The sequence below is a fragment of the Heptranchias perlo genome, unplaced genomic scaffold (assembly GCF_035084215.1).
Source record: "Heptranchias perlo isolate sHepPer1 unplaced genomic scaffold, sHepPer1.hap1 HAP1_SCAFFOLD_56, whole genome shotgun sequence".
In the NCBI taxonomy this organism is placed as follows: domain Eukaryota; kingdom Metazoa; phylum Chordata; class Chondrichthyes; order Hexanchiformes; family Hexanchidae; genus Heptranchias; species Heptranchias perlo.
The window spans coordinates 1,300,001-1,311,929 of NW_027139581.1; the positions used below are offsets into that span (position 1 = coordinate 1,300,001).

Here is an 11,929-nt window from a genome sequence, read left to right on the forward strand (position 1 = left end):
AGGCAGGGATACCCACCACTGTGCAAACGAGTAACTGGCATGGACATCCGACGCCCTGAGCGACGGTTGATACCGATACCAGTTCTGTGGCTCTGTGCAGCAGAGCGCTGGATTATTGCGATTTTAAGTGAGCAGCATTAGGTTTGAAGCCAGTAGTCGTGGCCGAGTGGTTAAGGCGATGGACGAGAAATCCAATGGGGTTTCCCCGCGCAGGTTCGAATCTTGCCGACTACGGTTTAGATTTTTCTTTTCATTGCTTTTATCTCTGCTCTTCAACCAATGCGAGTGCGTGTAAAATGAAAATGCGAGAATTCATTATTAAGAAGTAGTGGCAGGACATTCGCGGACTCACAATCGAATCTAAAATAGTCAACATGGTTTTATGAATGGGAAATCGTGTCGGACAATTTTATTAGAGTTATTTGAGGAAGTAACGAGCAGGGTGGATGAAGGGGAACCAATGGATGCAGTATATTTGGATTTCCAAAAGGCATTCGATGAGATGCCACATAAAAGGTGATATCCCTGCTGCTTGTTATTCTCCACGCTTGCACCCACCCGTGCCTTCTGCCGCTTCCTGCCACGCTGCAGCCACTGCTTCTGGCCTTTACCTCGCAGAGAATAACAGGCACAAGATAAGAGCTCATAGATTGAGGATTGGCTAACAGAAAACAAAGAGTCGGGATAAAAGCGTCATTTTCAAAATGACAATCTGTAACTAGTGGGGTGCCACAGGGATCAGAGCTGGGGCCTCAACTATTTACAATATATTTCAATGACTTGGATGAAGGGACAGAGTGTATTGTGGCCAAATTTGCTGATGATACGAAAATAAGTGGAAAAACAAGTTGTGAGGGTGACACAAAGTATCTGCACAGGGATATTGACAGGTTAAGCGAATGGACAAAAATTTGGCAGATGGAATATAACGTGGGAAAATGTAAATTCATCCACTTTGGAGGAAAAATAAAAAAGCAACATATTATTTGAACAGAGAAATACTACAAAATGCTGCGGTACAGAAGGATCTGGGTGTCCTCGTACACGAAACACAAAAAGTCAACACACAGGTGCAGCAGGTAATCCGGAAGGCAAACGGAATGTTGGACTATTGTGAGAAAGACAGAGAAACGGACACTCTCACTGAAAAGCTTAGAAAAAGTGAGACACACACACATTACACACAGAGGCATGGTCGTTCTTTGTGCCCGTCTGTTGCAGAGGGATGGATTGTTGCAATTTTAAGTGGGCAGCATTTCGCTAAACTCAAGCAGTCGTGGCGGGGGTTGTTTCGAGCGATGGATAAAAAATTCACTGGGGTCTCCCCGGGCAGGTTCGAGTCTTGCCGACTATGGTTCAGAACTTTCTTTTCAAGCCTTTCACGTCTGCGTTTCAACCAACACGTGTGTGTCTGTCTGTCAGTGTGTGTACCTGTTTGTGTGAGTATTTGTCTGTATATCAGTGCTCCCACTAACGGAGAACTGATGCACTAATTGAATGTCCTCTCCCCACAGGTGGTCTTAAACATGCTTTACGTTCCAGTGAATCTTTTTAAACTATTTATTCGATGATAGTTTGTTTAACTTTCCATGGGTCTCTGTTGAAAGAGGTCTTACATTTCACAATTCCATCACTTTGTTAGTCAAGGTGCAGAGCAAAATGATGTGGGGAGCTGGGGACAAAATGACAGGGAGAAAGAAAGACTGTGAGACACTCAGAAAAGCGTGGAAGTGACACACAGGCACGTTGCACACAAACTTTCCACGGGCCTCTGTTGAAAGAAAACTTACCTTTCACATTTCCATCTCTTTGTTAGTCAAGGTCCAGAATAAAGTGATGTGTGGAGCGCGGGAGAGAGTGACAGAGAGCGAGAAAGGCAGAGAAACGGAGTCCCACTCAGAAAAGCTTAGAAAAAGTGAGACAAACATACACATTACACACACAGGCCTCGTGAACCTTGGTGCCCGTGTGTTGCAGAGCGATGGGTCGTTGCCATTTTAAGTGAGCAGGTTTTAGTTGAGGTTCAGTCGTTGTGCTGAAGGCAATGGACCAGAAATCTATTGGGGCCTCCCCGCAGCTTCGAATCCTGCCGACAACGGTTCACAGCTTTCTTTTCAAACCTTCCATATCTGCGTTTAAACATACACGTGTGTGTCTGTCTGTCAGTGTGTGTAACTGTATGTGTGATTATCTATCTGTGCATCAGTGTCTGTTTGTATATGGCTGCGTGTGTGTAATGTGTCTGTGCGTGTGTGTCTCACAGCTGAGTGCAGTGGACACAACAAAAGCTACGGGCCCCGACAACATCCCGGCTGTAGTGCTGAAGAACTGTGCTCCAGAAGTAGCGGCGCCTCCAGCCAAACTGTTCCATTACAGGTACAACACTGGCATCTACCCGACAATGTGGAAAATTGCCCAGGTACGTCCTGTCCATAAAAAGCAGGACACAACCAATGCGGCCAATTACCGCCCCATCTGTCTACTCTCAATCATCAACAAAGTGATGGAAGGTGTCGTCGACAGTGCTATCAAGCGGCACCTGCTCACCAATGCTCAGTTTGGGTTACGCCAGGACCACTCGGCTCCAGACCTCATTACAGCCTTTGTCCAAACATGGACAAAAGAGCTGAATTCCAGATGTGGGGTGAGAGTGACTGCCCTTGACATCAAGGCAGCATTTGACAGAGAGTAGCACCAAGGAGCCCTCGTAAAATTGAAGTCAATGGGAATCAGGGTGAAAACTCTCCTGTGGCTGAAGACATACAAAGCACAAAGGAAGATGATTGGTGGTTGCCAAAGGCCAATCATCTCAGCCCCAGGACACTGCTGCAGAAGGTCCTCAGGATCATCCACCACCATAAACATTCACTCCCTCCACCACCGGCGCACAGTGGCTGCAGTGTGTACCATCCACAGGATGCACTGCAGCAACTGGCCAAGGCATCTTCGACAGCACCTCCCAAACCCGCGACCTCTACCACCCAGAAGGACAAGGGCAGCAGGCGCATGGGATCAACACCACCTGCACGTTCCCCTCCAAGTCACAAACCATCCCGACTTGGAAATATATCGCCGTTCCTTCATCGGAGCTGGGTCAAAATCCTGGAACTCCCTTCCTAACAGCACTGTGGGAGAACCTTCACCACACGGACTGCAGCGGTTCAAGAAGGCGGCTCATCACCACCTTCTCAAGGGCAATTAGGGATGGGCAATAAATGCTGGTCTCTCTAGCGACGCCCATATCCCATGAACGAATAAAATAAAACAACGCGATTCTGCCTTTCATTTCTTGCTCATTATTGTGGTTCTGTCATCAAGGTGACGCAGAGAGGAAGGTTTAAAATCGCTGGAATGTCAGTGAAATTATATTGTGGAAAGTGGGATAGTCCGAGTTAGTTTATCAGTGTTTTTTCACGCATCCAATGTTGAAGATGAATTGCAAGAGAAATGAAAGTGAAGCTTTTAAAGGCAATGGGATTTGATATATTTCGTCGGGGAATTAAGCCCCGGCCTCTTGCATAACACGCGGGGATATTCACCACGATACTGACGAGGAACTGCCGTGGGCTAATTAAGGACACTCACCACAGATGGCGTCAGACAAGCTTCAGGTTTCAGTGAATCTATTTTAACCATTTATTTGATGACAATTTACTTAACTTTCCACGGGCGACTGTTGAAAGAAGACTTATCCTTTCACATTTCCATCTCTTTGTTCTTCAATGTCCAGAATAAAGTGATGTGGGGAGCGCGGGAGAGAGTGACAGAGCGAAGAAAGGCAGAGGAACGGAGACTCACTCAGAAAAGCTTCGAAAAAGTGAGACACACAAATACAGGTACATTACACACACAGGCATCCTGATTCTTAATGCTCGTCTGTTACAGAGCGATGGGTCTTTGTAATTTTAATGTAAACAGCATTTAGAACAGGTGAAGTCGTCGTCCCGAAATCCATTGGATTCTCCCCGCGTCTGTTCGAATCCTGCCGACTACGGTTCAGAGCTTTCTTTTCAAACCTTTCATCTCTCCGTTTCAATCTGCACGAGTGTGTCTGTCTGTCAGTCTGGGTGTCTGCTTGTGTGTGTCTCACTTTTACAACGCATATCAGAGTGTTTCTCTGTCTTTCTTTCTCTCTGTCTCTCTTTCCCCCGCTCCCCACATCATTTCATCTTGACTGACAAAGAGATGGAAATGTGAAAGACAAGCCTTCTTTCAGCAGATTGTGTGCTGGCTGCCGAGAGTGCTGCCCACTGAGCGACTGCTGACACCTCGACCAGTTCTGCGGTTTGAAGCCCACTCCTTGTAGCTTTTCAATTTACACTTTCATACTGTTCAGTGACACTCTTTTTACATCTGCATTATGTACCTGGTACTTTCTCATTACTATTAATGGGACCTTGCTGTGCGCAAATTTGGAAACCTGGACGGTAATCCTTCCTCCCTCAACTAACACCACCAAAAAGCAGATTAACTGGCCATCCATTTCATTGTTGTATATTGGATCATTCTGGTAAACCTCCTCTCCGTCCTTATCAAAGCCTCTCTCACTCTCCGTCTCTCTTGTGTCTCGCTCTCTGTTTCTCTTTCTTTCTCTCTCTCTCTCTCTCTCCCTGTTTAGAGCTGCTGAATTAGCCCGGGTCTGCTCACAGCTCGATTCTGCGTATTCACCACTTGCAAATTATTGTGGTTCTGACATCGAAGTGAAGGGTGCGCCTGTCTGTCAGTGTGTATACCTGTTTGTGTATCAGTGTCTGGGTGTGTAGGTCGCTCTATATGTGTGTGTGTAATGTGTCTCACTTCTTCAACGTTTTTCAGATTGTCTCTCTGTCTTTTAAAGGCAGTTAAAGTTGGGCCTCCCCGGTCTCCCGCTAGACAGACGATACTAACGAGGAACTGCCGTGAGTCGGTCAAGGACAATCACCACGGATGGCGTTAGATGAGCTCCAAGTTTCAGTGACTCTATTTCAACCATTTAGTTCATTACAATTCGCTAAATTTAGTGGTGCTACCGAGCCACTCTTGGTGATGGACATGGAAGTTCCCCACCCAGAGTGCCCCTGCTCCCGTCAGTGCCTCCTCCAAGTGGTGCTCAACATGGAGGAGGACTTATTCATCAGCTGAAGGAGGGCGGTAGGTGGTAATCAGCAGGAGGTTTCCTTGCCCATGCTTGACCTGATGCCATGAGATTTCATGGGGTCCGGAGTCAATGCTGAGGGCTCCCTCCTGACTGCATATCACTACACCGCCACCTCTGGTGGGTCTGTCCTGCCGGTGGGAGTGGACAAACCCAGGGATGGTGATGGAAGAGTCTGGGACGTTGGCCGAAAGGTATGATTCTGTGAGTATGGCTATGTCAGGCTATTCTTGGGACAGCTCTCCCAATTTTGTTACAAGTCCCAAGATGTTTGTGATGAGGACTTTGCATTGTCGACTGGGCTTGGTTTGCCTTTGTTGTGTCCGGTGCCTCGTGGTCCGTGATAGCCTTTCAGTGTATTTTCCGCATCAAATATTAGAGATAAATTGCAAGAGAAATGAACGTGAAACTTCTAAAGGCAGCGAAAGTGCAACCTCCCCGTTGGAAAATTGAACCCCCGGTCACTTGCGTGATAAGCGGTGATACTCACCAGTACACTAACGAAGAACTGTTGTGGGTCAGTAAAGGACACTCACCACAGATGGCGTTAAACAGGATTCAAATTTCAGTGAATCTATTTTAATCATTTATCTGATGACCTTTCATCTCTGCGGTTCAATCTACACGTGTGTCTGTCTGTCAGTGTGTGTACCTGTGTGTGTGTGTGTGTGTGTGTTAGTATCTGTCTATGTATCAGTGTCTGCGTGTGTACATGGCTGTGCATGTGTGTGTCTAAAATGAAAATGCTAGAATCCATTATTAAGGAAATTATCCTTCCTCCCTCAACTAACACCACCAAAACGCAGATTGACTGACCATCCATTTCATTGTTGTATGTGGGATCTTTCTCGTAAACCTCCACTTGGAGATAAATTGCAAGAGGAATGAAAGTGAAGATTTAAAGGCAACAAAAATGTAACCTCCCGGTGGGGAAATTGAACCCTGGTTTCCACGGGCCACTGTTGAAAGAAGACTTATCTTTCACATTTCCATCTCTCTGTTCGTCAAGGTCCAGAATAAAGTGATGTGAGGAGCGCGGGGGAGAGTTCAGACAGAGAAAGACAGAGAAACAGAGAATCACTCAGAAAAGCTCAGAAAAAGTGAGACATACACACATATTTAGGCACATTACAGACACAGGCATAATCGTTAAATCTCTCTCTCTCCCTCTCCCCCCAATATTTCAAGGTGTCTCTCAGGATCAGTCTTTCTCTCTCTCTCTCTCTGTCTCAGTCTCTCTCTCTCTCTCTGTTTGTCTCTCCCCCTCCCTCTCTCTAATTCCCGCAGATCTGAGAATCACATGGTAAAAGAAGGAAACAGATCGGAACACATTTGTGCTCTGCAACAGACGGGCCCCAAGAATTCAGTCCCCAAACAGTCTCCGCTCAATAATATTCTGAAAGTGACAATCACCTGTTTCATTCTTTTTCTGTTCTATTTTTCTGTCGTTTTTGAAGAAGAAGTGAGGCAAAGAAGTAAAATTTGTAGTTAGCGTCTTAAAAATGCTTCCTCCCTATCGGGGAATTGAATCCCTGGCTCAGGGGGGATATCTCACCACGATGGAGAATATCCATTTAGAAATGATTTTTCCGAAGACTTTTAATCGCCCCACGTCCCCGTGTCTCGCCATCTCAGGGAGGAGGTCAAACTCGTCTGAAAAACCTGAACCATTTAACGATTCCACCAGAGCCGTTTTCCTGGGATTCGGTTTTGAAACAGGACACAGGCTCAATTTTCTCCAATCTGTTTCCTTCTTTGACCCTGTGATTCTCAAATCTGCGGGTATTGGACAGATGGAGGGAGAGAGACTGACACAGACTCAGACAGACCGAGAGAGTCTCTTTCTGTCCCAGTGTCTCTCTCTCTTTCTGAGTGTCTCTCTTTTTCACTCTTTTCCTCGCACCCCACATCACTTTATTCTGGATCTGAACTAACAGAGAGATGGAAATGTGAACGGTGAGTCTTCTTTCAACAGTGGCCCGTGGAAAGTGAAACAACTGTCATCAAATAGGTCATTTCATTAAAAATTCAAGCTTGAAACAAATACGGACGGGGTTCGAACCCGCGCTTTTCGGTTTACAAGACCGACGCCTTTCCACTTGGCCACCGCACCCCGCGAGCAAAACCCCGATGATAATGCTCTTCAGCGGGTGAAGTCAGATCAACAGGTTGATGCAACTGATTGCGACAATCGACTAATCGAGGAACAATGGATTTCTACTATTCCGCCTGAACGAATAATTTCATGACAGTTTATTTTACGGGCCGTTGTGGAAAAGTCACAGAGAGAGAGATAGAAAGAGACAGACAGAAAGATAGAGAGAGAGAGAGATAGAGACAGATGGAGATACGGGGAGAGAGATGCAGAGAGAGAGACCTTAATGGAGAGTTTTTAAATCGGTGGAATATCAGTGAAATTAAATTCAGGAAACTGGGATGGTCCGAGTTAGTCTTTCAATGTATTTTCCACATCAAATATTGGAAACAAATTTCTTTCTGTATTTCTCTCTCTCTCTTTCTCTCCGTTTAGAGCGGCTGAATTAGCCCGGGTCTGCAAACAGCTCGATTCTGCGTATTCATTACTTGCATATTATTCGGGTTCTGAAATCGAGGTGAAGAGTGAGGCAGAGAGCAGGTTTTAAAATCGCTGGAATATCAGTGAAATTAAATTGTGGAAAGTGGGATGGTCCGAGTTAGATTTTCAGTGTATTTTCCACATCAAATATTGGAGATCAATTGCAAGTGAAAGTTTTTCGGAAGGAGGGAGGTGTACAGTGGTGTTCCTCTTAGGTCGGTATTGGGACCATTGCTTTTTTGACATATATTAATGACTTGGACTTGGGTGTACAGGGCAAAATTTAAAAAAATTGCAGGTGACTCAAAACTTGGAAGTGTAGTGAACAGTGAGGAGGACAGTGATAGACTGCAACAAATATATATTCCTCAAGGCACAAAAACCCAACAGGAAAAGTGGTCCAACCGTGGCGAACAAGATAAATTAAAGATAGTATTAAATCAAAGGAAGAGGCAAATAAAGTTGCCAGAAAAAGCAGTAAACCTGAGGATTGGGAGCATTTTAGAATTCAACAAAGGAGGACCAAGAAATTGATGATGAAAGGGAAAATAGAAAATGAGAGTCAACTGGCAAGAAACATAACGGACTCTAAAAGCTTCTGTCGGTATGGAAAAAGCTAAAGACTAACGATCGTTAGTGCTTAAGGCGTTGGATTTAAAATCCAATTGTTTTATATCAGCGTGTTTCCACACTCCTCGTAGCTGTTTCATTTTGATACTGCTCATTGTCACTCTTCATCCATTTGCATCAGAGAAAGGTTACAGCACGGAGGGATCGTTGCAATTTCCAGTGAGCAGCATTGAACTGAAATCAAGTCGTCGTCGCCAAGTGGTTAAGGCGATCGATTAGAAATCCATTGGGATCTCCCCGCGCAGCTTTGAATCCTGCCGACAACGGTTCAGAGCTTACTTTCCAAAGATTTCATTTCTGCGTTTCAACCTACACATGTGGGTACCTGTCCGTGTATGTGTATGTTTAATGTGTCACTTCTTCAACGCTTTTCAGAGTGTCTCTCTTTCCCTGCTCCCGACATCATTTCATTCTGGACCTTGACTGACAAAGAGATGGAAGAAATGACACTCAAGCACATTATATAAAAACACAGTAAACAGAGTGGCCGAGTGGTTCAACCGTTTCACTTAAAATCCGTTGGGTTTATGTTCTCGTGGGTTCGAACCGCACTCCAGCGAGTTGTTATTTCGGTTACATTTTGACAGTGCTCATTGACACTCTTCTCCCATTTGCATCATACCGTCAGATAAAGGTTTCAGCACGAATGGAGGCCATTCGTCCCATCGAGTCTGCACCGGCCCTGTGCAAGAACATTCCAGCTCGTCCCTGTCCCCGTGGCCCTGCATTTTTTCAGCCATGATTGAATCTGCCTCCACCACCCCCTCGGGCAGTGCATTCCAGATCCGAACCACTCGCTGTGTAAAAAAGTTTTTCACCTTTGGTTCTTTTGTCAATCGCCTTAAAGCCATATCCTCTAGTTCTTGACCCTTCCACCAATGGGAACACTTCTTCTCTATCGATTCTGTCTGGACCCTTCATGATTTTGAATACCTCGATCAAATCTCCTCTCAACCTTCTCTGTGTGGAGACTTCGTTTTAGCAAGGAGGCAATCGGCCGCCTCTATGAGATGTTACAAGAGGACCTTCAGCCACCTTCTACTTCCTGCAGGGCCTCGTCAGTGGCATGTGGGTCATTTCAGTCTGGCTCTGGTGACATGTGCAACATCACCAGAGCCCTGTGAGAGTCTGAATTCATCAGATCACAGATACACCATCACCCAGAGCCCTGTGAGAGTCTGAATTCATCAGGTCACAGATACACCATTACCCAGAGCCCTGCGGGAGTCTGTATTCATCAGGTCACAGATACACAATCACCCAGAGTCCTGTGAGAGTGGATTCATGAGGTCACGGGCGCGATATTCCGCGCGGTTTCCCAGTTGATCAAACTTGACATGTCCCCAGCGCGGTAAAGGGAGAGATCTACCGTGTTCCACAGGATCGCTGGATTCCCCAAAGGGAGAGATCTACCGTGTACCACAGGATCGCTGATTTCCCCAAAGGGAGAGGTCTACGGCGTTCCACAGGATCGCTGGATTCTCAAAGGGAGTGGTCTACCGCGTTCCACAGGATCGCTGGATTCTCAAAGGGAGAGGTCTACCGCGTTCCACAGGATCGCTGGATTCCCAGATTACAGGGGGCTGTCGACGGATTCCATGTGACGTTCAAGGCACCCAATGAGGCACCTGTCACTAACAACAACAGGAAGAGGTTTAATTGGTTAAATGTGAGGATCCTTTGCGATGCCGACCTGTGGATCATGAGTGTAAATACAGATCACAAGGGAAGTGCCCATGATGCCTTCGTCCTTCGCCACTCAGACTTGCAATGATACCTTCACCGGAGAGCAGCAAGGATCTGGATGGATATCAGGTGACAAGGGCTACCCGCTGAAGCCGTGGCTGATGACACCCTACCGCAGGACCAATAGTACATCACTGGAGAGGTACAACCGTGCCCACGTGTGCTCACGCCAAGTTGTGGAGAGGAGAATCGGGGAGCTGAAATCACGCTTTCGAGACTTGGACAGGTCGGGGGATCTTTGTCGTACTCACCTGTCAAGGTGTCCAGGGTTGTGGTTGTCTGATGCGCATTGCACAACTTTACCCTGCGGGAAGGACTGACCTTTGACCAGGAAGACGAGATGCCTCTGGGAATGGATGAGATGCAGGATGACAACCCGGATGTTGCTGGGGCCATTGTTGGTTCCCCCACCCCCACCCCCGAGGAAGCCGTGGCTGCAGGGGACAGGGCAGCGGGAGAGCACCCAGTGGCTGATGCTTTTAGACATCGACGAAAATGGTTAATTGCCTCCTCGCCCCCTCCCAGGAAAGCAGATAACAGGACAAGCGAGATTGAAAGTGAAACAGTGAGCTTTAATTGCAGCATCAAAAAATTAGTGCAAAACTTTACATTAACATTTTGAGGCAGTTAATTATTGTAAAACTTTATTGTGAACATTGAGGTGTGTATTGAAAAACTTTAAATAAAAATTACGTTAACTCATTAATTTTCTTGTTTGAAAGCAATTGTGATGCTAACATGGTTTATATTCAGAAAATCTTCGAACAATTACAAATGACTTCAGATTAAGTTTGAAGGGCAGCAGCAGCACCAACAAAAATTATCAGACAAACAATCAGGAGAGATTCATTACATCACAAAATATCAACAAGCGAATAAAAACAAACAACCAAAACATCAACCGAACAAACAGCAATGAGACTTACAGACGCCCCCTTGCGGCATGCTCGAGGGTCGCTGTGACACTCTGAACAAAATGAGGCGAACTCTTCACTCGAGGAGCATCCTATTTCCTCCTGGCCCCCATCCCTCCCTGTGATCGAGCCCCTCTTGAGCCAAGGGCACGAAATCTGTGCCTTACAAAATGGCTGTAATCAGGGAGTTCGGAGCTGGAGTGCTGCTGTTCCACGGGGACATGAATAAAAGTAGCGTCAGGTGCAGGAACAGCTCCTGGCTCTTGGGCCTGTACTCTGTCTGCGGCAGGAAGTGGCACGGGGTGTGTCACGGGCTTCGGGTGCAGCACAGCCGTGCTCGCATTCAACTCCATGAAATGTACGAGAGCATTGTGAATATTTGTCAGCTCGGCAATGTTCTGTCCAGTATGGACCAGCTGGGCAATGTTCAGTCCAGTATGGGCCAGCTGGGCAATGTTCAGTGCAGTATGGGCCAGCTGGGCAATGTTCAGTCCAGTATGGGCCAGCTGGGCGCGAATGTTGTGTCCAGCATCCTTGATCTCCTGTCTCATGGAGACGAAACAGTCACGGCACTTGTCGCTCTCATCAGCCGTCAATCGTCTCACTTGTTGACCGTTCATGTCCTCTCCCAATTCATCATCTACATGGGGGGCGAGGGGGAAGGGGGGATTACGTCAACGTCGACTCACGGGGGACTTGGGCGCATCTACCCTAACTCGCATCGGTGCCTCACACCCCGACAGGTCGGACTCAGGGATTGTGTGTATCTCGCACAGAGCCAGAGGGGCCGGGAGTTGGAGAGGCGGTGAGGTGAGGCTCCTCATAGTAAAGCGCTCCCCCCACATAAACACCCTGAGGGTGGCAGGTGGAGTCAGGAACTGAAACACCATCACCCTCTGCAGCCCAAACACCATCACCCTCTGCAGCACA

At 46.8% G+C, this 11,929-nt stretch overlaps 2 non-coding genes across 2 annotated transcripts; one reads left to right on the forward strand and one right to left on the reverse strand.

The window, feature by feature from the left end:
- The first annotated feature begins 152 nt into the window (after positions 1-152).
- Positions 153-234, forward strand: trnas-aga (transfer RNA serine (anticodon AGA)). The gene has a single exon. It is a non-coding gene; the product is annotated as a tRNA-Ser (tRNA).
- A 6,941-nt stretch (positions 235-7,175) lies between these two features.
- Positions 7,176-7,247, reverse strand: trnat-ugu (transfer RNA threonine (anticodon UGU)). Its single transcript has one exon. It is a non-coding gene; the product is annotated as a tRNA-Thr (tRNA).
- Between the last annotated feature and the right edge of the window lie 4,682 nt (positions 7,248-11,929).